Source organism: Falco biarmicus, chromosome 2, assembly GCF_023638135.1.
Source record: "Falco biarmicus isolate bFalBia1 chromosome 2, bFalBia1.pri, whole genome shotgun sequence".
NCBI classification, from domain to species: Eukaryota; Metazoa; Chordata; class Aves; order Falconiformes; family Falconidae; genus Falco; species Falco biarmicus.
The window spans coordinates 6,873,532-6,900,937 of record NC_079289.1 but is presented as its reverse complement, the minus strand read 5'-3'; positions in this window follow the sequence as shown (position 1 = coordinate 6,900,937).

Here is a 27,406-nt window from a genome sequence, read left to right as displayed (position 1 = left end):
TAGATAAAAAGAAAAACTATAAAAATCTAATGCTGTATTTGGGCAGTCTGCAAGGTGCTGTTTCCCTTGCTATTAGCAGCTGGTGAGGTAATTTTTCATGTGGCTGATCTTACTGGACTGGGTAGTAGCAAATTCCAGGAAGATTAAGCAAACAGCTCCTTTGTGAATGAGAGCTGGATTGCAAAAGGAAAATTAGAGAATGAAGCTCACTGGCTGAACATGTGTGTGGTAAAGGGACATGTGTGATGTGGGCAACACTTCAGGAATAATAACTTGTGGAACAGTCCCCTAAGAAGAGGAAACAAGCATGCACCACTGCCAGATCTGCTGGAGAGGCTCCACAAAAGGCCGCTTATGCAGGTCTCTGTTCTTCATTTTTCTTTTCATAATGCCCTTGTTCATAGTATTAGTGATATCTCTAGGGAGGGGTATAGCTTTCTAAGGTCTTTGACTTGATGGAATGCTCAAGCTTGGTTATTTAGCAAGAAAATGCCTGGAATATGGCCCTCTTAGCTGAACTTAATCATCTTTCAGGAGTTTTATAATACTTTGAGTATCAAAATAGACTCTTTGGGGGATCCTTCCATTATTGCCTTTTAATGACCAAGATCCTCTGAGTCCTCCATAAAGACAGCAGAATGTTGTATCATGCTCAGTATTGCAGGCAAGCTGGCATTCATGCTTTTATTTTTTGGCTCATACGTTTAATTCTGTGGAGTCCTGATGTGATTATTAAGAGTAGGAGTAATTGATAAAATTGCATTGATGGGTGAAATTTATCTTGTGCAGAATGGCAGCATGAGGCTGAAGTAAGATGTATGTGAGATATTAGCCTCTGATGGTTCTCTGCTAAGGAAGAATTTAATTAACAATAAATTTAATTATTTTATTTTGATATGAAAGGTTTTGCAGGCTTTTCTGAGTTTTTCAGCATAGCTAAGAATCTAAGGGATGAAGTGGAAATGAGGGTCAGATTTTTGAAAGCAGCTAATCGTTTTGGATAGTATAATTTTTTGAGGATTCTTGGAAGGAAAGAGAGGTTCTGATATAAGATTTGAGGCATTTTCAAGGGAAATCTTTTTCAGAAAGCACTGGGGATGTTTTCATTGAAACTCAGCACCTCGGGAAAGGGTCTCCAGGTGAGTTCCCAAAGTCATTAGCGTTTCTTGAACACCTGAGTTTGTTCTGTCTTTCTCATTCCTCTTTGCTTATTAAACTTTTTATGTCAACCTATGAGTTCTTCTTGCTTTTCCTATTTGCATTCTCTCCCCCATTCACTTGGGGGTGGGGAGGATTGAACAAAAGACTGTGTGGGGTCAGCCCTCTGCCAGCCAAGGTCAACCCCACCATGCCAAACGGCACTGTATTACTATTGAACATATAAACCATTTCCAAAATGATCACTTTTTCTTCCAGTGGAGCTAGAAAAATCACTTCTGCAGACAACTGAATACCTCCTCATGTACTCAGCACTGACTCCAGAGCTGCTGCTGTTGCTGTTGAGAGGAACAGGTTGGATCAGAGACATAACTGCACGTAGGCTTGTGTCTGGTCCAGTGCAGAGCCAGAAGCTCTTGTATGGTTACTTTACATCACTAGGGTCACTGAAATGGTTAAGGGATTGGAACAGCTGCCGTACAAAAGGAGGCTGGGTAAACTGGGATTATTTAGTGTAGAGAAGGCTCAAGGGAGATCTTGTCAGTGTATGCAAATACCTGACCAGAGAGTAAAGAAGATGGACCCAGGCTCTCCTCCACTGGTAGTCAGTGGAATGAAAGAGGCAGTAAGTACAGATGGAAATACAGGAAATTCCATTTACTTGGTCTCTCCAACAATCAGTTAAAACCCACCTTTTTGGTGTTCTCTGAAGTAACTTTCTCACTGACATCTGGCTCCTGCCCTACAGAATCTGGAATATTATATAGAGTATCTAAAAAGATATGACAAGATTTGTTCCAGTATTTCCCATTGCTTCAGGGAAGTAAATCTTTCAGCTGCAAGTCCTTTAATTTACAGAGAACTGATACCCTGAAATTAAGGGATTTAAGACTGGCAGAAAGGAAGTGAATTTCTATTGTAAAACCAGGAGCATCATGAAATGGAAAGTTAATATTACTTTTGTATAGAACATTGTGGTGGCTTAACCTTGGTTGGCTGCCAGGTGCCCATTAATCCACTCTTTCACTCCCCATTCTCAACATGATCGGGGGATAAAATAAGATGGAAAAGCTCGTGGGTTGGGATAAGGACAGGGATCTTGCTCAGAAATTACTGTCATGGGCAAAACTGATTTGACTTGAGTAAGCTTAATTTAATTAATTACCAATTAAAAATAGAGTAGAATAGTGAGAAAAAAAGACAAATCTAAAAATGTCTTCCCCTAACACTTTCTTTCCAGGTTCAACTTCACTCCTTCATTCCTGAGCCTTCTACTTCCTCACCTTCAAGTGGCACTGGGATGATGAGGAACGGGAGTTATAGTAATTTCATGATGCTTCATCTCTGCTGCTCCTTCCTCCTCACACTGTTCTCCTGCTCCGGCGTGGGTTCCCTCCCATGGAAGGCAGTCCTTCACAAGCTTCTCCAGCATGGGTCCTTTCCATTGGCTGAAGTTCTTCATGATCTGCTCCAGCATGAGTCCTTCCCATGAGACACGCTGCTTCAGGAACAGACTGCTCCAGTGTGGGTCCCCCACATGGTCAGTTCCTGCCAGAAAACCTGCTTCTCCAAGAATTGAAAATTATCATTTTGTGATCGCTGTGCCCAAGGCAGCTGCCAACCATCACATCACCCACATGTCCTTCTCTGTTTGGGAACAATAGCTACAGTGGCACACTTTCCCTAGTTGTCTAAATCAGGAAGTTACTTATCTTCCACACAATCCAGGAACCTCCTGGACTGTTTCCTCTCTGCTGTCTGGCATTTCCAGCAGACATCTGGTCAGTGCAAGTCCCCCTGAAGAACAAGGGCTAGCGACTGTGAGACTTCTCTTAGCTGTTTCAATATTTTGTCTGTCTCTTCATCTTGGTTGAATGGTCTGTAACAGACTCCCACCATGATATCTGCCTTGTTGGCCTTCTCCCTGATTCTCACCCATAAAAACTCAACCTTATCATCACCACCATTAAGCTCTAGGACAATCAAAACACTCCCTAACGTACAGGGTTACCCCACAGCCTCTCCTTCCTTGCCTATCCCTCTGCTCTCTGCTTCTGCCAGTCATCCCACCATGTTTCTGTGATGGCAACCATGTCATGGTTTTCCTGCTGCCCAATGGCTTCCAGCTCCTCCTGTTTGCTGCCTGTGCTGCGTGTGTTGGTGTAGATGGACTTCAGTTGGGCTGTTGATCCCGCCACTTTTCTGGGGGGAAAAGCCTTAATTTCTACATGACCATTCTCAGGTGATTGCATGGATACTAACACATATACAACCCTTGCATCTTTGCTGCTGCATGGATGTCCTTTGACACCTTTGAGACCTTTGTTGTTCAACAAAGGGAAATAACAAGTTCTGCCTCTGGGTCATAAGTCAACCACATGTAACATGACAGTTTGGGGAATGACCAGCTGGAAAGCTTTGTAGGGAAGGGCCTTGGAATCCTGGTGCACAGCAAGCTTGCCATGAGACAGCAATGGCCACTTGCAGCAAAGAAAGCCAAGTCTCCTGGCTTGCGTTAGGAAGAACATTGCTAACAGGCAAAGACGTGTGATCCTTCCCCTGTGCTCAGCCCTGGTGTGCTGTGTCCTTTTTGGGGCACCCAAAGCAAGAGAGACTGGATGAGTCCAGTCAAGGATCATGAAGAGAATTAAGGGGTTGGAGCGTTTTTTGTACAAGAAGAAGCTGAGAGAGCGGGGGCTGTTCAGCCTGGAGAAAAGAAGGCTTAGAGAAGATCTTTTCTATGTGTATAACTACCAGATAGTAAAAAGCAAAAAAGGTGGAAATATACTCCTCTCAGTGGTATCCAGTGGAAGGACAAGAGGGAACAGGAACAAATTGAAATACAGTAGTTATTTAAAGAAACCATTTCTATAATTCCTTGAAATGCCTCCTGAGGTGGTTATATCTATCCAGTGACAACAGGAGATTTAAATAAACAAATTAGATGCCTAATTTTTTGGACGACAGGATAAATATGTATAAATGGCCATTTTACCCCAAAACTGGTTTAACAATAATAAAACTATTTATCTATATATCTGCCTTATGATCTTGCTTATGCCTGATAGCACATGGACAACATGGACAACAGAGAAACAGTGAAGACTCCCTAAGGCATTAACCACCAAGATACTGCCTGTTTGCATCATGGAGAACATTTTTTACTGGAGGAGCTTTATTTCAAGAAAAGTGAGTTCTTGACTTCCAATCTATAACTGTTCGGTGAGATGGCTGCTCCCTAGCTTTGCGGGCCTGGTCATTTTTTCTTGTATGCCACAGGATATTGCAGCCTTTTGAAACTCCGATCAACGACGAGGTGGAGTTTTCTACTTTTTTTCCCTAAGTCTGCTAAGGCCTTGAATGGAACTTCTTTTCTGTAAATCTAGTTAATTTTCTGGATTTTGCTCAGGTTGATATCAAACTATACAGAATTGTAGTCAGCTGGGAAATACAAATAAGAAACAAGAACATTCCATCATAAACCAATAAAAATAATTCAGTATCTAACAGGCTGTTCTTAGCAGCAATTGCAGTACTTCGAAGTAAACACAATGTAGTATTGTGTAAAGACATTTCCTTAGGCCTCAGAAGAATGATCTATTATTAGTTATCAAAATCATTAACAACAGTGCTGGTGTTGGTCAATAAAAATCATGTTGAAAATCCCAAGGTGGTACTGACAGCTTTATCCTATTATTCTTCTGCTTTTGGTGTGGAGGTGATTTCAAAGTATTTGTTCTCCCAGCTGACAAGACACATAAATTCACAAAAACTGATTGTGGGAAGTAGGAATCATGGTGGTTAAAGCAGCTGTTGATAGGAGGTAATATATGGCATGTGAATTGTGGTGCACACTTCAGTACAATTGTTTAAAATAAAACTGGCAGATTGAGAAGAAAATATGAGTTACGGGGTGTGAGAGTTGAGAAATATTGCCTACACTGAAAGGAGCAATTTATTGTCTCAGGAATGACACAGTGAAGATGTTACAAAAGCTTAACCATAAATGATTAGTTTACATATAAGAGCCTGATTTTGCTTATTAGGTTTCATTGAATTCCAAAGCATGTACAACAACTTACTGTATTTAAATGTATTCTGCTGTTAATTAGCTACTGAGCCCTGAAATGGACAACATTTTTGCTGTGAGCCTAAGTGGAAAGAGAATTATATTCTTTCTTTAGTACATGCTCACAGCTCCATTAAAGTTCTGTCCAGGAGTCATGACCTTCTGAATCGCATATTGCTAAAGGGAAAAGTGGCTTTTGTGGATTCATTGAATAAAGGATATTGATAACCTTGTCATGCAGAGAGGCTGCTCTCTCAAAGGAGGAGACTTTCTCACCTCCCATATTCTGCAGTTCATTACAGTTAAGCAAAAGGATTTTTCTATGGCTCCAGAGCTGAAGAATACCATATTGCCTAGACTGAAATTTTCTCAGAAATGGAAACAGAAATGTCAATGCCCCACTACAGATAAAAACGTGATGGTTTTTGGAGGTCCTGAGCATGTGTGGTCTCAATGGTTGCAAGTATGCTAAAGAGTCTTAGGGGACTGGAATTACCTAATTAATGTGACCTAATTAATGTGACCGGGAACACTTTATATGTTACAGGGCATGTGATGGATAATCAAGGTAATCAGTCGGTTTACTTCCCTACTGGGCTCATAACTTAGTAGATACGTCTGAATTTGAAGGACTAATTTCTACCTTTCCTGTGGTCCACATGGATCATTATGTGACCAATGAAGTTATAACTGCACCTTCTACAAGGAGACAAAAAGAGCAGCTCATACCAACCTTCATACTGGTAAAGCACAGGAACACTGCGTCGCGGCGGGGGGCAAGAAGAGCGCCAATGCTAGTTTCAGTCACAGAATAAGAAGTAAAACTCCAAATATGACTTTGCACAAAATGTTACAGCTCGTTATCCACTTTTTCCTCACATTGGGATGCAAAGAATATAAATCAGCAAACGGCTTTTCTATAGTTATATAGATTAGCTGCTGGTGAATTGGTCTGGAGTGAGTTTCCTCTTGCTATTATTAGATTGAGCAACAACTTTATGGATGGCTGGTGTTGTGTTTGGCAAGCAGATGTGACTTCACTCTGGCTCACACCAAGCGAGCTGGATACAAACCTTCCCTAAAGTGGAAGCTTAAAAACTGTAATAAATATGATAGCAACACTAAATAGGGCTTTTAGCTCAGGCTTAGCACTGTGTTGGTGTGCTGTCTGCCTTCCTGTCAGCTCAGAACACAAGTTAAGCAAGTCAAACTTAAAATGAAGAATACCAGAGATATGTTTAGACATCAGCAATCACAGGGATTTGTTGATTCACTTCTGGGATCTCTCTGGCAGAAAGCAAAGCATAAATGGAAGCACAAAGTGCCCACGCATAGATTTTTGCACCTTGCAGAACTGTGTTGTGCAAGCCTCGTAGAATAAAATTGCTGCCTCAACTAGATGCTGTGACTCTCCCTTTGGAAATAGGCAGCTGTGTCCATTGACTGTAGAGAGCCTGGTCTTCTCACTTGGAGAATGGATTTACCCAGAGATGTCCTACTTGTCACTAGAGACAAGGAAATTTCACACTAATTGAAAATGAGCAAACCCAGCTCCTGGATCTGATCTATGCAGCCCAAGGCTCTATTCCAAGAGTTTCAGCTGACCTTTTTCAGACTACCATGAAATTCAGGAAGAAAAGCTGTAGGCTAGTGATGAGACTCTAAAGGGGAAGGAGATGGTAATTAGGAGAGGATCTTCTGTCTCCATAGTTTTGTCACAGTGTTTTTCTGGGGTTGCTATACCCAATATTAGGATACATTGAGAGTTATTGCTAATAGGAGCTTCTTCTGTTGGGGATATACTAAAATTAGATGATGTTAACACCATTTCTACCTTTATGGCTAAAGAGAGCATATTGGAAGGGTTACCAGGAAGTAGCTCTTGAGATACACATGGTTTATCAGTCACTCAGATGCATTTCCTATGACAAGTTGCATCATGTTGCCAGCTGCAGAACTGTGGAACCTATCTGGGTATAGAAGAGTATAAGGCTTTGAGTAAGGATGCTGAGAGATATGGAATGACCTGTGTACAAGGAACAATGGAATTATCCAAGACGCAGCTGGGAACAGAAATAACTATTAAGGTGGGGGTGTGGTAGAGAGCTACAGAATCATGAATGACAAAAAAACCCAACAAAAATAGTATAGCTATGGATTGATTGTTCATTCTGTCTTAACAAAAGGGGCAGCTCAAATAACTTAATGACCCAAGTTCAACACAAACAGAAGGAGGTGGTTCTTTGTGCAAGCAGTACAAGAGCTCTTTTCTTTCACTACAGATCATGACTTCTGGGCCACAAAGCTTTCCATATTTTCCAGAGTCTTTCCTGACTGCTTGCCAGGGATATTGTGAGTGCTAAAAAATTTATCTTGCTTCCAGGGAAAACTGCACAAGTCCATGAAGGAGAAATGCTTTGAGTGTTACTAAGTATGTGGAAATGAAATTTAACTGAAGAAATCCCTAAGGGGATGGGGAGAATTTTAAAAAGTACAATGCACACTCACTCAATTCTTACTTTTCCCTAAGTATCTGCTATTGGCCATATTTGAGAACATGACCCATCGAAGCTGTTCCTATATTATATTCTTATTAATGGGCCAATAAGGAAAGTAGGCATTATTGGAGCTCTCTGTACCCCAGAAGTAAACCCATTCAAAACTTACTCTGCAATGTAATGGTGAGATCATTGGGAAGGGTTTTTATTTGTAAATGTCCAGAACTTTCTTTCTCTCCTTCTTCAAAGCATGCAGTATGTTTCTTATGGCTCTTGACTAAACAATAGGTTTTGTACTTGGATTGGAGAATCAGTAAGATTGGCTACATTTGGAAGTATTCAGAATAGCAGGAGACATATTGTCAGTTCTGTCTTTTTTGTGTGTTTCCAAGTTCTCTCTGATATCCATACAGAACCAATGAAGGTTGTACTCTGAGGGGTCAGTTATCTCTGAAACTTAACAATATTCTATTTCTCATTAGAATGTTTTCACCAGAGAGGAAGAAGAGTTAAATAGCCTAAGAAGATCAATAGGATTTTTGACAGGAAAGTTATGTTCTTTGGAAGATACATAATTTTCAGATGTTAATCCTCTGTAAATATTTATTTCATTGATTTTTCTCCCACACCCTTTATAGTTTCTTTATGCACGCCTATCAGAAACAACATTTAACAGGCATTTTTACTGCAAAAATGAAGTAATGACTGAAAAGCTTGATGACTGCAGGAATACTGCTAATTAAAGGTAATGTGACTATGTACTGTTTCAAAATTAACATCAAACATAAATAAACTGAACTTTTTCACAGCCACACATAATTAAAAACCTTTCTCAACTCATATTACTTTGCTTGAGGTGTTACGAGGACAGATATGCTTAGTACACATATACATGATACGAAAACATAATCCCATCTTGTATGCAGCCTCTATTATTGGAAAATAGTGTGGTTTATATCAGATGAAATATAAGCAGTTGATTGACCTCCACCTCACTTTAGTTTGTAGCTTGAAGTAGTACTGAATCAGAATCAGACAGATATAAAATAGATTGCACACAAAGTCTGCAAAAATAGTACTAAGACTGACAAATGAAGCTCTCAGAAGTCAAGAGATTCCGGGAATCAGGTTGCCTGGCCAATTAATTCTGCCCTCTTTTCTCTGTTCATACTTGTACAGCAATGATATTTCTCTCTTAGAGATTCCTCCCTTATTCAGTGCAGAGGAATGGACAATGCTCACTTGAAATATTGCAGTTCCTTGAGAGAGCGTCATGTAGCGAGGCTGTGGAATGGCAAGCAGGAGGACTAATGGGCAGCCACTGTAAGAGAAGTGGTTGAGTTCAGACATTCTGTGGGGACACTACCTATTGGTAGGTGGTGTCAGATGCTTGAACAAGCCCCAGAAGATTCTGAAACTCCATGAAATACCTCTGCAGACAGAAGAAAGCAAGACAAAATAAATCCAACAAATTTGACTTGGCAAAACTTAAAATGTAATGTAGTTATAGCCTATTAAAAACAGGTTCTTATAAAAAGAAGTGCTGGGCTGTCTTAATAATGATATACTGGGCAATCCTGCCCCACATGACTTTGTTTCTTTTCTTTCTTCCCCTTTTTTTTTTTTTAATTTTATTTTATTTCTACAGGTATAGATAAAAGTTATAGCATCAGATACTAAGGTCCCGCTCTGAAAAAACTTAAGTGTGGGTACACATAAACAAAAATGTATCTAGTATGACTCTAACTGATGAAGAAAGGTGCTGTTAGTCACCATTATGTGAACTCTGCATGTAGTGTTAGTTATCACCCTTTTTGGCTGAAAGATTAAATAAGACCAATATATGGAAAAGAGAGCTGCAAGCATGAAGTGCTGTCCAAGGTGAACAGCATGTCAGATCTACTGCTCTTTGTCCAAGCAGTTAACCTGAGCACAAATGCAATACCTGAAATCTTTGAACTGCAACACATGTGGAATGACCACAGGAGCTTGAAGAAGCAGTTCTGTGTTCTTGAAAGACGTCAGAGATCCAGAGCTTCTTGGAAGGTAACTAACAGGACCTGCAGTATCTCTGTGGATTAGCTCTGAGGAAGAAAAAAAGGTTTTGTCTGCTTTTTATTTGGTTTGTTTTTTTTTTTTACTTTATTTTAAAGGAAACATGTTCACATCCTTGCAAGACCATTTAAGGCAAAGGAGCAGCAACACAATCTATTTGTCTTCTTGTATACAAAGGTACACATAAAGATAACTGCATATATACAGAATGCACAAACAGTTTTTGAAAAGTGAGATGAGATGTCTTGATTTGTGGTGCCACTTTTGCAGCACCCTGAAAAAATAGTTTTCAGAAAATGCTGTTTCTCTTCCTCTAGTGGTTTACTTCAAGGTATCTCTAGATAAGCAAATGAAATAATATAGTTCAAATCATTAGTCACTCGAGAAAATGTTGGTCATCATTCTTTTCTTGATTAAAGCCTCAGAACTGCATGTTAGACCTTAAAGATTTATCTAGGTCCTGTTGGTTGCTGAATTTATGTCAAAATAATATTATCAAACATTTCCCTGACAAAACAGAGGTTTGATCAATACAATGAATGTCAGATCTGCAATGCTAGGTTTAGGCAGATTGCTTTTTCACAGTCCTTTTTTTTCCATAATATAAATGTATTTTTAATGAGTTCGTTTTCTGTAAACTTTTCTCTGTTATTTGCGTTCAAATTTCCCCCCTGAGTCAGTTTTTTTTTTTAGCACTGCCTATAAAGATTATTTCACTGTTGATTTATTCATGGCCACAGCAAAACCATCTCACTTATGGGAAATACACTTCTGAGGAAATAATTTACATCATAGAAATTAATGAATTCTACTATAGGGTTTCACTTCATAAATTGCTAAATCAGCAAATGGCCAAAAGTGCCAGGCAGTTCAGTTCTGTGCTACCTGACTGGAGATGCATTTTGCACTGCTTTTCATGTGTTCTCATATAATCTCATGTTTAGTTCTCCCAGATATTCTGTATTTGAGTTGTTGTTCTGCTACTTTGTGTGTGACTTTGGGGAAAAAAACACAGTTAGGTGTAGGTGTGTTAATTCCTATTATCCTTAGCTCCAAAATATTGGAATTGTGTCTCTGAGATGTCTGCCTTTTAACTTTAAGGAGGTATTTACAATTGCCAGCATATTTTTCAGACACCCAAACTTAGCATTTTAAAATGAGATGTATCTTGAAACCTCCCTTCTTTAGCTGAAAGGCAGCTCTCTGCATTCTTATTTTAATGCGTTTTACACTGAACAGTCACTGGATAAAAAGATAATCTTATAAACAGGGCTTTGCTCTGGAAAGTATCTTAGTGCACATGGGAAAATTAAGCCTAAGTCTACCTATGTAGCAATTAGCTCTGAGTCAATGTTGCTGATTATTCTTTTTTTTTTATTTCAATTGTGTTACAGTGGTAAGAGCTAAAGAAATGCCCTGACTCTGATACTGACTCTGCCACTAACCATGTGTCTTGGTTTTGCTGTCCTATCTCCAAAATGACAAAGTAGACCAAATAACAGGATAGTCAAAAAACAAAACAAAACAAACAAACAAACAAAAAAAAACCCAAAAAACAAACCATAATGTGAGGTAAGGAACAGCTTGTGATGAAAAAGTAGACTAGAAATCTTCAGTCTTGAGATTTATGAAATTAGGAATAACGTGGAGGCTGCATGTTTCATAGTACACAATACTAGAAGCCGTACAATTAAAATATCAAGAAGCAGGTGGATTTGTAATTTTTAAGATTATTATTTATTTTTCACAGAGATGAAAAATAACTGAATTGTATGACATTATCTGAAGAAGTTCTGAACACCCCCAAAATTGGGCAAAGTCTTGGATAAGAGATAACAGACATTAGTGGTGGTAAGTAAGCATGAAGAAAGCACCTAGAATCACTTTGTACGTGACTGATTTCTAATATCCTTTCTCTAAGTCTATACCACTGGCCATGGGCTAGCTTGGCCTTTGGTTTGATTCAGTATAATGGTTCTTGTGTTCCCTTGTGCACTTCATGCTCTTTCTTCCACTACAATTCTTGTACTGTTTATTTCTTGGAGTTAGACTTCAATAGCAGACATGAGCACTGCTGTGCTCAGGCAACACCTTGATGATGAGCTGTATAGTACCATTAAGTTGTAAGGGGTGAGAGAACTGGTTGTGTCTGGGTCCCCTCAGACTGAGAAGAACATGGAACCAAAGCCTTTTTACTCCAGGTTGTGGACTACCATCACTAAGTTGTTTTATCTAAGTGGGTAGCATCACTTGTATGTTGATGTCTGTAGTTTTCTCTTGAAATCAGTCCTCTGTGTTAGGCTTTACGGTGCTAGTTTCTACAGGTAGTTGTATTGGGGTTACTTGGCAAGGTTCTGATAGCAGGGGGGATGTAAGGGTGGCTTCTGTGAGAAGACACCTGAAGCTGCCCCTGTGTCAGACAGGTCCTGCTCCAGCCAGCTCCGAGATGGGCCCACTCTTGGCCAAGGCTGAGCCCACCAATGACAGTGGTAGCACCTCTGGGATAACATAATTAAAAACCAATAAAAACACTGTGCAACAGCAGCTGAGAGAGAAGAGAGAGAATATGTGAGACAAACAACCCTGCAGGCACCCAGGTCAATGAAGAAGGAGGGAAGGAGGTGCTCCAGGCACCAGAGCAGAGGCTCCCCTGCAGCCTGTGGAGTGGAGGAGACCATGCCATGAAGCAGATATCCACACTGCAGCCCATGTGAGCCCACACCAGAGCAGGTGGATGTGTCCTTAATGAAGTTACAGTCCATGGACAGCCTGCCCTGTAGCAGGCTCGTGGCAGGTACTGTGTCCCATGAGGGACCCATACTGAAGCAGTCCTTTCCTGAAGAAATGCATTCCATGGAAAGGACCTATGCTGGAGCAGTTTGAGAACAACTGAGACCTCTGGAAAGGTTCCATGTTGGAGAAGTTTGTGAAGGACTATATCCTGTGGGAAGGACCCCACACTGGAGCAAGAGAAGCGCTTGAGGAGGAAGGAGTAGCAGAGATGAAGTGTTATGAAGTTACCACAACTCCCATTCCCCATCCCCCTGCACCACTCACGGGGAGGAGGGGGAGAAGTTGTGAGTGAAGTTGAGCCTGGAAAGAAGGGAAGAGTGGGGTGAAGATGCTTTTAGGTCTGTTCTTATTTCTCATTAACCTTCTCTCTTATTAATTGCCAATAAATTAAATTAAGTTTCCCAAATTGAGCCTGGTTTGCCCGTGACAGTAACTGGTGATTCCCCTGCCTTACCCCAAGCTGTTTGTATTATTTCCTCCCCCTGTCCTGTTGAGGAGGAGGAGTGATAGAGCAGCTTGGTAGGCAGCTAGCAGCCAGCCAAGGTCAGCCCACCACGGTAAATCATCAAATCATTTAGATTGGAAAAGGTCTTTGAGATCATCGAGTTCAACTGTTAACCCAGGACCACCAAGTCCACCACTAAACCATGTCACTAAAAGAAGAATATTTCAGGGTAATCTTAGGTGATTACCACTAAAGGTCTCTGCCAATGGTTTTAAATTCAAGCCAATATCACTGAACGAACACACTAATTCCAGAATGTGGATGTTCTTTGTCTTGTAACTGCAGTGATATGAGTGCATGTACAAGCTAATCAATTCTTGGAAGAAGAGAAAAGCTGTTAAGTAGGTGACAGATCTGTGGTATGGACACAGAAAGATGCTGTGAAATCATTTAATTGAGCTTTAAAAAGCCTACGCATATATTGCTATTGCATATTCTATTAATTTACTTATTTTGTTATTTTTTCTTGATTAAAATGGTGAGATGCTGCTGATTTGGCATATATCAACAATAGCTGCGTGTGTACTAAATGTATCGTACTGGAATAGCTTAGAAAATCAATGGGGATATTGTATTAACACGCAATCCAGCACACCTGCTGACTCATGTCATGACAGTGTAACGCAGAATATTTTTGTGTAGATTAGGGTATTCTGTTTGGAACAGACTGTTACTAAGATTCCAAGACTGGAAGATATGGAGGCATGTTTATTGATAGAAGAAATTAAATGATGTAATATCAAATAGCAAAGTTTCTGAATGGATGCTTTTTTTGAGTAGGAACATCCCTTCACTTGTGGCCCCCTATGCGGGGCAGTCCTTCAGGGTGAAAGGACAACATAAGTAAAAAGAGATCCCAAGACAAGATATGGCTGTAGGTTCCATGTTCCAGTTTCACAGGGCTGTTTAGCAGCATCTTTCAAGTCCTTAAGTCCACATTTCTGATGGTGAAGTCCTTCCTTTTGACTTTAATTCTAGGTAAGTCTAAGGTTCCCCTCCAACCATCTGAACACTGGCTCTTGCAAAATGTTCTTGCCTGACAAGGTACCCTAAACACTGCCCTCAGCCTTACAATTTTGACTGCCAGAGCCCAGTTGGTAACATCTCAGGCACCGCAGTACCAAGCACCTTAACACCTACAGCTTTTTGATGGATGTTGACCTGGGAACCTTGTCTAGATCTTAACAAAGTCAAGGTAGAGCTGCTCCCTGGTGCCTGTGAGAACTCTTCTCATGTGAGCCAGTGTATTACACAAGACATTAAAAAATACAGTCTGGTGCAGTAAACCTTGCAGGTGTACAGAGACCTCCTAAGTTATTTCAACTTCTCTGCTGCAGTTTCCCAGGTTCTCCTCTGCTCACAGAGAATTTATTTTAGGGATCAGTGAACAAACACAAGTTTAAATTAAATGCCCCTTTAATTTAAGCTATTAAACACAGGTTCTGATTCTCTGTTGGGCCATCAAGGTAGTCTCCGTAGCAAATGCAGTCCTTTTAAAAAACCCCACCAAATGGATTATTCGTGCCTGCAGTTTTACATCATGACAAATTCTCTGTTGTATGCTATTTAAAATGAAGTTGGGTACAGCTCTGTAATGGCAAACACCACCAACGTATAGCAATTGTACAGTTTAAGGATGTTATAAAAGTGTACTCAGCATGAGTTATGTATTAGAGATTATTGCTTATTATGGTCACTACCATTCCGAGAAATACCAGATCAAAGCACACTCTGACTTGTAATTTAGACATTGTAATACATGTTTAGAAAAATTCAAATAAAGTGTGTATTAGCATAAGAATTATGAGCTGGTAGCGTACCCCTTTTGGAAATTATGTTCTCTGTTAATTGGTGTTATTACATGTGTGACTGTTCACTTTAATGTACGGCTGATTTTGCAAGATCAGGGCAAGATTAAGAAATATCCCTTAAAGACATTACAGTGGCATTACAGTGAGGTGGGTTTGCTGGGGTTTTTTTTGTCTTTGTAATGAGATATTGACTCTGAAGTGGTAACTTTAAAAGGGAATTAACTTATTCATATGCGTGTAGAATATTCTGAAGATTCCTAAATATTTCAAAAACAGAGGTGTAGATTAGGAAGGGCCCACCTGTTTTACAAGTGAGACACAAAGAAAAAAGATATATCGATTATTTTTAAAGGCATATGTATTTTGAGACTTCAGTCCATATTTATGTGTACAAAGGAAAGCAGCTTTGCTTTCAGAGTCTTGATTCTTTTTATTTTTACTGTCCACCAAGTACTCCCTCCAACTTCCCAGAGACTGGAGCAGAAAGTGCACGTCAAAACTGGATTTCTCAGTTTTCCCCCGATGATACTTCGGGTTAGTTTTCCAAAGACTCACATCCATAGATCATGTTTTGAGGTGATGGCTTTCAAAACCATTCCAAATTAGATCTTTTCATATTTCAGGTGTGCCACAAAGGTCTGGATATTTGTACAAAGCAAATGAAGCCTTAACACTCGTTTTAACATCTAAACATAGTTTTGAATATAAGAGTTGTCCTGACTGTCAGACAAGTTTGTCCATTCGCCTTTCACTATCATGGTTAACATTTAAATTTGTATTAATACAAAGCCTTTTTGTCTAAAGGATCTTAAATTTGTCTTTGTGAATGATCTTTCAAAATGTTTTCATTTTATATTGCAAATGGATGGAAAAATGAAAATTTAAAAGGCATTCCTAAAACATTAAACCAATCAGGTAAATCTTTTTAATGAGGATTTTTACAGGAATATTTTATATTACTGGAAAACAACAGTGAAAAAATATTTCAGATTAATTCATGCCTGTAACTTTTAGAAGCAGAATCTCATACAATGCTTGTATGAAACTTTTGAGGTGTAGTCTATTTTTCGAAGGATTTCAAATTGTGTACAATGAGCATTTACAGCTCATGGCAAGAGTTTTTAATAGTTAATTGTACTGATTGTTTAAAAACTGCGTCTTTTTTGTAGTCTTGAGTTTTTCTGCCTTTCAGCCTCTGGGTTCATTTGGACCTTTTTATCTTCTAGTTTAAAGAGCTATTTGCAATCAAAGAGAACTCTCCTGCATGACAGATACAGACCTTAAATGGGTGATCTCTTACACTTCTTGTGGAAAGAACTTCTTTCATCTTTCACTATGGATCATGACTTATAGGCCACAGAACTTTCCTTTCTCTCTTTTCCAGAGTCTTTCCAATTAACAATACTCAGTCCACTTGGGATTCTGATCATCTGGCTTAATTGAAAAATCACATATTCTTTCAGCCTTCTTTTCTTTAACAGTTTCTTCAGCAATATTGTTTTTTCTTTTAGCTAGCTATACTCTAAATTTTCTCAAATTATATTTATTACACATTGTAACTTTCCGATAGTTTCCCTGCATCATTTTATTTTCCCATAGATAAGCCATAGACTGAAACTTTATTGCTAATAAAATGTAACTTGAGTTTATAACATAAAAAAAAAATGTCAGAGCTGGTTATTCTTTTGGTTCTAATTAATATAGCCATTTAAGTATTCTATTTATTGCCTACTATTTTTACATTATACTATAACAAAGTATAATGGATTATTCCAGTGACACTCTGTTTTAGAATTAATAACTTAGATACTATTATGGTGAGCACAATAACAGAAGTGACTGATTCTTAAATAACTAGGTAGTGTATTTATCCAAACTATCATTTCAGGCAGTTTAAAACTAGAGCAAAGAGGTCATTGAATATTTTTATCTGTAAGTGCCAGGCCTGTTTCTAGGACTACAACTCTCAAAAACCTGGTTACAAAGCATTTTGCATAAGAGGTGACTTGGGCTCTTGCTCAGGGTTCAGGATAATGAAATTCAAACCTGTCTATATCAAAAGATATTTAAAGATATCAGTTCTCAGATCATTGACATAATACTATTCTGATTCTCTGTTTCTCCTTCTTGAGACATTTTCAACTTCTCTCTATAAGTCACTTCTGCAGAGACCTTACCTTGTCTTTGATACGTGTAAACTGGAGTTTCAGTTTAAAATTCTCCCAGACTTTTACTTTCTTTATCAACACTGTAAATCCAAGCAAAGATACTGTGCATATTGGTCATTTATGAGTTCTGAAAATATTTTTTAAATTTAAAAATTATTTTAAAAATATATTTTGTATATGTTTAAAGCATAAGGAAAGTAGACTTGATGCAGGTAGGGCTGTACAATTTATACAGAACTTCAATGAAATTAAAAAATGGATTTGGTTGAGGACTCACTCATTCTAACTCAAAACATTGAATCCAGCTGTACTGACATTAAAATTCACAGCAAACCTTCCATTCAGTGTCAGTACAGGTCAACAGTATATGTAAAGTTTTCTGGACTGTGGGGACAGAAACGGAGCAGCTGGTCTGCTGTCCTCTATAACTCCAGTTGTAGCATTTAATTTTGTTTAATACTCTATGGAGTAGAGTATTAAACAATTTTTTTTTTACCTGATTAATACAGGTGTCCATAGTCTTGATCTGAAAACATGTGATGATGGAGATTACACCATAACCTTTGCCAGTTTATTCTTGTGACTGATTACTCTTGCTGTTAAATTAGAAATAAAACACGTATCTTTGCATTTAACCAGTTTCCTCTTGAACTATTTGTCCTTGTGAAGACTTCCTAAGTAACCTATGGTGGTTTCCTCCCATAAATGCACCAACCTCCCAACTGAACCACCTCTTTGTTTTTAAATAAACAAAAAGTATGCCACTTGAACAACAAATTTGTACTGAAATAGGTAACATGTGAATGTGAAGTTTATTGTTCTAAATGAGAAGATACTTTTTTTAGACTTATACAGAAGATTGTGATAAAATTAAGAAGATGGGACATTACATTGTTAAACAGAAGACAGATACTCACACCTAAGGATGGAAGGAGGAAACACCATCCAAAAAGGTTTCATCATTAGACATCTAATTCATTAGCTGTGCAAGTAAGGCACTTGCATTGGAATGATTGTATTGGGTTCTTATCTCCTAAGGACCTTTGAGGCATTTGTACTTGGTACAAAATACATAAAGCCAACTAGAGAATAAAAAAAAACTGTCTTTCCCTTTTCCATCTACAGAAATATTTGCAAAATATTCCTATAAATAGAAGATGTAAATTGAAAATAATATTTTTTACTTCCTCCATGGCTGCTTCCAAAACTAAGATGCTATTTAAAAAGAAGGATAGAACGCTGTGTTATTAGTTTTTTAAAAGAAAGCAGAGCTACTGCTGGATTTTATGAAGAGCCTATTCCTAGCAGCATGTGATTCACAGATCACATCTTTGGGATGGATCCTTTCAAGAATCCTGAGTGTAACATTTTTTAGTTTCTAATACTTAATTTAGGTATGAAGAGATAAGTGATGCAGTCAACATAAGCAAGACTGAAGGAACTCTTAGTATGTGCATAAATAGAATTGTAAATACTCAGGGAAATGTGAAGACAAATGAGGAGGTTCCTATGGATTTTGGATGCATCTATGCTTACACAGTGCTTCAGAAGGGATTTTCAGCCTTAGAATTTTGACCTTATTCCAAATTCATTCCATGCTAAGCAAGCAAAGTTTTTTTCTGGATCTTTCAATTTCTTATTATGGTCAGAAAATGAAATTATGAAGTTATCGCACCACTGAGGATAGTGATATCTATTTATAGATTAAGAATAAAAACTGATACTCTCCAAAGGGAAACCTTAAAAATTATATGGAATTATGTGACATTGAATTCATTAGTTCATTGAACTTAATTTCACTTTTCTGGGGTTAATTGGAGGGAAAGGAAAGGAAAACATTTACTAAGAAGGACATTCTGAAGAGCAAATGAGCCACTAAGTGTGAGAAAAATTCAGAACATAGAATTAATTTGCTTTATCTGTTTGCCAGAACTTTGTGTCCTGCAGAAAACATTTAGACTTTGGAGTGTAACACATTTTAGTCAATAAAGCAATGATCATCAAGTGAAAAACAAGATTTATTTTACAAAATGGCTTTGTACTATGATTTTTAGCCAAGGTATTTAATTTGCCAGTAAATGTAATTAATGGACAAAGCAGATGCTGGAAATCATAGTAGTGCATTAATTTAACACATCTACATCTTTGATATATAATGCATATCCTTGAGACAAAAGTAGGCACAATTCACTGAGGCATTCCATTTTGAAATACTAGAGCTCTGAGCTTTTAAGCTCAAGGAAATGCATCAGATGTCCTTGGTTATTTTAGCAACAGCATCTCCAAATAAGTCAAAGTAGACATGAACAGCGCATAGCTAGAGAGTTTGGTGTACCCACTAGAGAAATATTGATGAAAACGTATCCATGGATATTGGGTGTGTGTCGGGTAGGCACCCAAAAAGAATGGATTCCTAGTCAGCTGTATCTCTGTCACCTGAAAAACATGGAAAGCTTGCTACATTGTTCTGGATGCGCTGGCATAGAGGGAAGAAGATGGGTATAACATTAAATCCATTGCTAGTCCTGAATGGACTCAGGCTGTGCAGACAACTGTAAAAATGAAAGTTTTATATTTGTCCTGTAAGGACAATCAGAAAATCAAAATTTAGGGATTGTGACATTTGGTGGCAGTCCTGTGAAATATGTCACCTATTTATATCAACCTGAAAATATTCTATTTGGTGTTGGAGGTTTCTCTCTCTTTTCTGTTTTCTTTGACACAACCATTCAACAGCACCTTGGACAGATTAACTGGTGAATACGAGTATTAAATATTTTGCTCCAGATAACTCATCCTGAAGAAAGCTAACCCCACCACTTGTGTTCCCCAATGCTCTATTAGTATATTCACTGTACGTTGCAAAGGAGTTCATGTTTAGGCTTTTAAAAGTGAATCAGTAGAATTATTGGTCAAACTGTTTCAAATCGATATACTGTGTACTTTTTTGCTTTCCTGTGGCATAACACTTTCAGCATCTATCCACCAAGTTTTTTTCTGTTCTGGTTTACAGAACCACACCAGCAGTTTGAAGTCAGGTCGGTTCAACCTGCTGAAGTGTGAATGACTCCTTGCTTGAACTGACTGTGGCCTTCATGTAGGTTCTTCCTTGCTGCTTATTTAATACTTGTGTTAACAGAAAATGGTAATACAAGTTCACTGTTGAACTTTCCTTCCTTCACATGCTAGCTACCTGTTCCGTACAGCCATTTATACTATTGGGTCAATAAAAATATAGTGTCTGGGGTTTGAGGGAGGGGATACACCCTGACTGAGGTAAAAGTACATGATGGAGAGCACTTACAGGTCTTGATCTTCTGATATCGGTGTCTGAGAGCTGGCTGACATGTGCCACAATCCCCTCCTGACCTGCATTCCTGGTAGGACTGTCTGAGAGGGAGGGGACAACTTATGCTTAGATCTGGACTTGGGGTTGGGATCATTGAACTCACACACAAGCTTTACCCACCCTGCCGCTGACATAACCATAGTGCTAGGCTTTGCTGACAAACTTTTGGCCCTTGTAAGAAATTCAAATGTCTGGATTCACACACTGCTGTGGGTTCCTATTATTTCTTCTGACGTTGACTTTTGCAAGGGGTTCACCTCTGTGTGAAAAGCATCTCATGATTATGCTTGAAGTTACTATTAACACTTTATAAGGTCTTCTCTAGCAGGAGGAGGACTAAGGATCTGAAAAAATACTTCTCTGTCCTTCCCTGGTCATACCTGCTCCTTGCTGCATGCCATCTGCTACTTATTTCAACTGCCCACTTCTGGGTGCCAGCTGAAATGTGATATTCAATGTCTTGTAGCATTGCACCAAGTTAACCTGCACATTCTTCCTTTGCAGCTGCTACTCAGTGTCACTGAAACTACAGGTGAAAGTAGCTCAGAAGCACCAAGAATTAGCAAAGCCACATTCCTTACCTGGATCATCACAACTACAGCACGACCTTTTCTAATGGCTCTCTCTCTGGGAGAATAGTTTGGGCTGACACAAATCATTCTGAATGTACAAGGTGCTGAATATTTGAAAGATACTTAGCATTTCACATGCTAACTAAGAAATTATTTTTCTGAGGCTGATTATAATGACATCCGGAGAGCTGGTGGCAAAGTCTCCAGATTATTCAAGGGAAATGACCTTGAAATTGATCAAAGACCAATGAGTTATTAAAAATTCAGTAAAAATTAGTAGAGCAGGAGCAAATACGACTAGTGCTCAAGGTACCTAAATTGTAAATGCATCTTATTGACTCCATCCAGTTCCCTGAAGAATTTAAGAATGCTAAGATTCCACCTCCTCTTTAAAGAATTTTTAGACTATGGTTGTACTTCAACATTCCACCACATTTCAAAGCCTGCGGATGATGAACTCGATGCTCAGTGGCACACTTCTGCTCAGCCAGCCTCCAGTTAGCTGAAGTTAAGTGTGTCAGATCACTGCTGCTTCTTACCTATTTCTAACCTCAGTCTGCCCTGGGTTTATAGGTGGGATCACATGGTCAGATCACTCTTTTGTGATGCTTCCTAGGAGTTTTCCTAATGAAACTTTCTGCCTACTGTTCAATTTCTGCAAATCAGCTGTTGAAGAAGCCTATAGCCATGCATCTTTTCTCTTTCCATGTGAGTCAACAATGTTGCCTTTGAAGTCAGTGTAGTTCTCCAGCATGAATAAATGGAATAAAAATAAATTGGGACCAGTGAATTGCACTAACATCAAAGCACCCAAATGGGAACTGAGTGGCCCAATGTATAGTGATAACACTGCTGTGCATGAATAGAAATCATAAGTATGCAGAAATCAGAGTATGCAATGTGTCTGCATCACAGTCGTGGTCTTTAAGTTTCCTAAAGCCATATTGAGACTGGAAGGACTGGTGACCTTTTGTTGTTCCTTTGGAGTAGGCATGTTATGCAGGATATGTTGATTTATTGTCAGATTATATGAAACAACAGAGTAACCAGAAACCGTATGCTGTGTAGCAGATGACTAGCTTCTTGTTTATGATCTTGATGGCCCAGATGTTAGTTGGGAGACAAAAGATTTCCTTTAACTGGCAAGGTGGTTCTTCAGTCTTCAGTTCCCACATTATTTGTGTTCAGCCTCTTTTTTTGGGGGGGTGGGGGGTGGGGAGCAGGGATTAGACTGCAGGTTATAGTACCATTAACATCCAACTGACTATGTTTAAATGCTCTTGCCTTGGAAGAATCTGTGCCTGGTGCTGGTCAAAACAGACTCCCATGAGGAGACAAACTGTCAGCCAGTCAGAGAGGTCTGCAGCTCCCTGATGCAGGCAGGAGCTGCTGGTGACAGTCAGAGGAGAACGTTGCCAAGGGCAAGCAAGACACAGTCTGTGAAGCTGGGGCTTCATGCCAAAGGGTGTTTGCCTCTGGGGGGTCTGTGGCTGTGAGTGGCCCCACATTGGAGCAGAGACATCCCTGAGAGACTGCAGCCATGGGTGACCCAAGCTGAGGCAGGGAAAGCCCTGAGGGACTGTGGCCATGGTCAACCTACACTGGAGCAGGGACACTCTCAAGGGACTATGGCCATGGGTGACCTACCCATGCTGGGGCAGGGACACTAAGGAGCAGAAGTGACAGAGGACAGCAATGAAGACACAAGAAGTGGAGGAAAGCCAGGGGCTGGCAAAAGGAAACTATTACATGCATGACCCCAACCTTCTGCACTGCTTGTTGGCTACCCAAAGGGGTTGGCATGGGCTAAGTGCAAAGTGCAACCCACAGCAAAAATGAGGGAAGGTGGGACTTCAAAGAGAGAGGATAAGAGTTTGGCTTAAGGTGAATTTGGAGAAGGAGGAAAAAAGGTGTATTATTATTATTATTATTATCATCATCATCATCATCATCATCATCATCATCATCATCATCATCATCATCATCATCATCATCATCATCATCCTTATATTAGTAACTAGCATTAATTAAATGTTTGTCTAATTACTTCTGTTTTCTTTATCTCAATACCCAAATCAGTGATTAGATATTTTTGAATAGTTCAGTTAAGTGAAAACTCCCTGAGCTGAGAATGTTTTGCCCACAACAGTCACGTAAACAAAATGAAATCTATGTACAGAAAATGGTTCTATCTGGCTATATTCAGACCTAAAGAAATTGCTGTTTCCTTATACCCTGTGGGTATCTTGGGAAAGGAACTAATTACAGTTCTCAGAGTGATACCTAAGAATGGATGTCATTTCACCATGCTGGGATGCATGGGAAGGATGCCTTTGTAATGAGGACAGGAAGGCTGCATAGTGAGAGCCCTGCTAGAAGTTACACACTATACTACATGTGAATTGATAATATGGGAGGTGCTATGGACCAGAAGTTACCTTCCCTAGTGATAAACCTGCCCTGGAAGCTAAATCCTAGTACTGTGCCACCAGTCCTGATGACAGTCAGAAACTTCAGGTGATTTTATAGTTCTGGTCCACATGCTTCCTCAGTTTTTCTCCCAGACCTTATGCAAGGTAGGAAATTGCTGTATTTTATTTCTCTTATGTGCACCATTGCAACAGTCCAGGCTGCTTTAGTTCTAGACTGAAAACGAGCTACTACTAGAATCCCAGCCTCTGTTTTTCTGTGTTTATTCAAGCATTTATCACTGCTGTATCTAGGCAAACAGATATTTATAATGCTGTCTTTGAGCAGGCTTAGTTAGCCACAGAATTCCCCAGATGCATCCAGCTCCACTCTAGGGTTATGTGTATTTTGTTCAAGCTTAGTCACTTGTATATTTTTTATCACCATTGATGTCTCTGTTTGGTTCTCCTTTAAATGACATTTTGTGTAAGTAGCAATAAAAGAAAAAGTATCCTCAAACCTGGAGATTCTTTAGAAGTGCATCCAGACTGCTTTCATTTGGAAAACGACTGTGAACTGTGTCTTCACGTGAGATATCCAATAACCTCTGTTTTCAGCTGCACTTGAAATGTTTTGAGAATGATTTGTCCTGCCTCAGCTCAGTATTCTGCTTCCTGCTTCTTTTGGTTTCCTTCAGATCATTTGCAACACAGGTGGATCATGTAACTGTCCTGGTTTCAGCTGGGATAGAGTTAATTTTCTCCTTAGTAGCTGGTGCAGTGCTGTGTTTTGGGTTTAGTCTGAGAATCGTGTTGATAACACACTGGTGGTTTAGCTGTCACTAAGTAGTGCTTACTCTGAACCAAGGACTTTTCACGTTTCCCGTGCTCTGCCAGTGAGCAGGTCACAAGAAACTGGGAGGGAGCAGAGCCAGGACAGCTGACCCGAGCAAGCCAGAGGGATATTCCATACTATAAAGCATCATGCTCAGTGTATAAGCTGGGGGGAGCTGGCATGGGGGCTGCCGATTGCTGCTCGGGGGCTGGCTGGGCATCGGCCAGTGTGTGGCGAGCAATTCTATTGTGCATCACTTGTTTTTTTCCTCTTGGTTTTAATTCCTCTGTCTTTCGCTCTCCTTTTCATTACAATTGCTGCTGCTGTTGTTGTTATTATTATTATTATACTTTATTTCAATTATTAAATTGTTTTTATCTCAACACACAAGTTTTACCTTTTTCTGATTCTCCTCCCCATCCTACCAAAGGGCAGGGGCAGGGAGTGAGTGAGCGGCTTCATGGTACTTAGTTACCAGCTGGGGTTAAACCTGACAGTAATGTAGGACAAGCCAAGCAAACTGAAGTGACTGTGTCAAACACTATGTCACCCTTAAAACAGTGCATTATTCAACTGTGTATGCATATAATGCATTCCTCCCCAGAAGAACAGAAAAAATCTCTAGATGACACGAATGATGTAGCCTGTATGTCTGTATCATGTGTAGCATACATATTTCTCTGTATCACATGTAGGATGGGATGTTTGTCTGGTTCTGTAACTTCATCAAGGTACCACTGATCATGGCACTGGGATGTTTTTGTGAAAAGTTCTACTGTTCTGACATTTTTACCAGAAGCAAGAAAATCTTTATCCTCATCTTCCAGATGCTGCTATGGTTTTGTTTTATCTGGGAATTTAAAACCAGGCATTTCTAATTAGAAATATTTCTACTTCAGCATATTTTGCTGAAATTCCTAATTCTATTAGTGTGTTTAGGTAGTTAAGTAAATCAAATAAAAGCTACGTTAACAAATTTTATCATCTGTTCAGCTAAACAGATTTTGTTCAGCAGCTCTGCTGGATACCAGCTGATACAGATAACCAGGTGTGTGGGAGACAACAGTTCTTTGCAAAGCATGTTGATCTGTTTGTGGCCCACCCCCTGAAATGAGTTCCTTGAAGAACCTATGTCCCATCAGCATTATTTTGCTGTGGTTCATTGCTGGATCCTGAGATCTTTAGAATCAGTATGCAGTGATCAACTATCAGTGGGTAATGGTTTCCTCTGTGTTCAGATGAATTGTCTGTTAATTGCTGCTAATTGTCTGAGATCCTGTGCCATTTCTGGTCATATTTTCTGTGATCATAGCTCCTTGTCTTGGATCTGATGCCAAGCTTTTTACCTTCTTTTGTGCACTACAAAGATCTCTGGATACATCTTCATCAAGATACAAAGATCTCTGGATCCTCAAGCCCAGTCAGTTTTCACTTCTTTGCATGTTGCAATAAGACTGCTGGCTTGCCATAAGACAAGGGGCTCTGTGAAGCATCTGTCAGTGAGTTATGGAAGAAGACAACTGTCCTCTGCTACCTGCACTTCAGGTAGCATTGACATCCATGCTGCACAATAGATAAGTTTCCTGGGTAGTTTCCTCTCCTTTAGAATTCAGTTTATGTGCACTTTCTAAGCCAACCAACTGGAGTTAAAACAATTCAGAGATGAAGTGTATTTCTCTGTGGGTTGACTCTGAGTTGATTATGAAATCTGATTCATAATTTCCATTATTTTTCAGCTTCCTGAAGTTTTCAGTTTCACTGGATGACTATGAGGACATTAGAAGTATCATTTTGGTGTGCCTGCCTGCATTAATCAACTCATCCAGGTCAAATTACTTTAAGCATAATTACTGATACTTTTTAATAGTAAACACAGAGTTTAGCATAATCTGGACCAAAACCTTTCTATCTGAGACAGGTTTAGAAACCAGAAGACAGTCTCCAAAGCATCCTGTTCTGGTGCTTGGAATAAAAAAGTTGAAACATTTCACTACAAGGATGCAGCCAAAGTTGTTCCTGTGATATTTGTCGATATAGATGTGGCTGTAGGTGTGCGAGAAGTTGCCCAGCTGGTGGCTGGAAATGATGCAGAAATCTTCCACGGTTCACAGAATAGACTGTATTATAGCTTATGAAATATAAATGTACAATTATATATATAATATTTTTAATACATATAATATTTAACTCTTCTTTGGATTTATACTGGACTTGCTGAGTTAATAGGTATTATAATGAGTAAAGAGATTCAGAAATGTTCAGTGACAAACGGCAGTTACAGTAGGGTTTTTCATAGATTATACTCAGAAGAAAGTATTGTAATATTAATGCTCCATTAAACTCTTGGCTAAATTCTTGAACAGCTGGGCTATCATAATTACTTAATTTGAAGAAATAAACTTTTGTTACAAAGCTTTGCAATAATATGGACACAAATGAAGTATTTCTTAGCCACACAGCTTGAAAAGTTTTTTACGTACAGCCTCACATCAAGCTGGAAAAAGGGTCCTGCATTATTAATGATGTCTAAGAAACAGAGACAATTCAGTTTTTAAATTGTTAAAACCTAACTAATTGATAAGAAAATAAACAGTTTTCCACATTGTTCTATAGAGTAGAAGACCCTAAGAACTTCTTAATAACAGAACAGTTTTAGAAAACATTACTATTTATAAATTCTAAGGAATGTGTTGTGTATTTTATTGTAAACGTATCCAAAAAGTGGTTTTTTTATTTTGTTGCTTTTTCCTCTTCGGTTATATAACAGTTATAAGGCAACATCTGGAGAACTGCACAGCTTTAATTGAATGAATCACCTATCAATTACTCTGGATGGTATATTGTGGATATTACTATAACAGAGGAAGAAACAGTAAAATGGGAAATAATGATAGTTTGCTTGGTCTGAGATGACATGCTGAGGAAGTCTTTAGAAATTCATTATAATTTCTTGAGGGAAGGCTAGGTGCCCAGGCAGAAAGTATAAGTAATACACGATGGAACATGTTTAAGTATTAAAATAGCATTAATATTTATTAATGAAGTTCTGGAGAATGTAAGGAGGGAAAATAGCAGAGGTACTTCTGTAGACTTCGTATTTTTATGGATCTCATTATGATAGTGTCCAAAGACCTCACAATCATTATGCATTTATTCCAATGTATATTTAAGATCAGATTTAATAC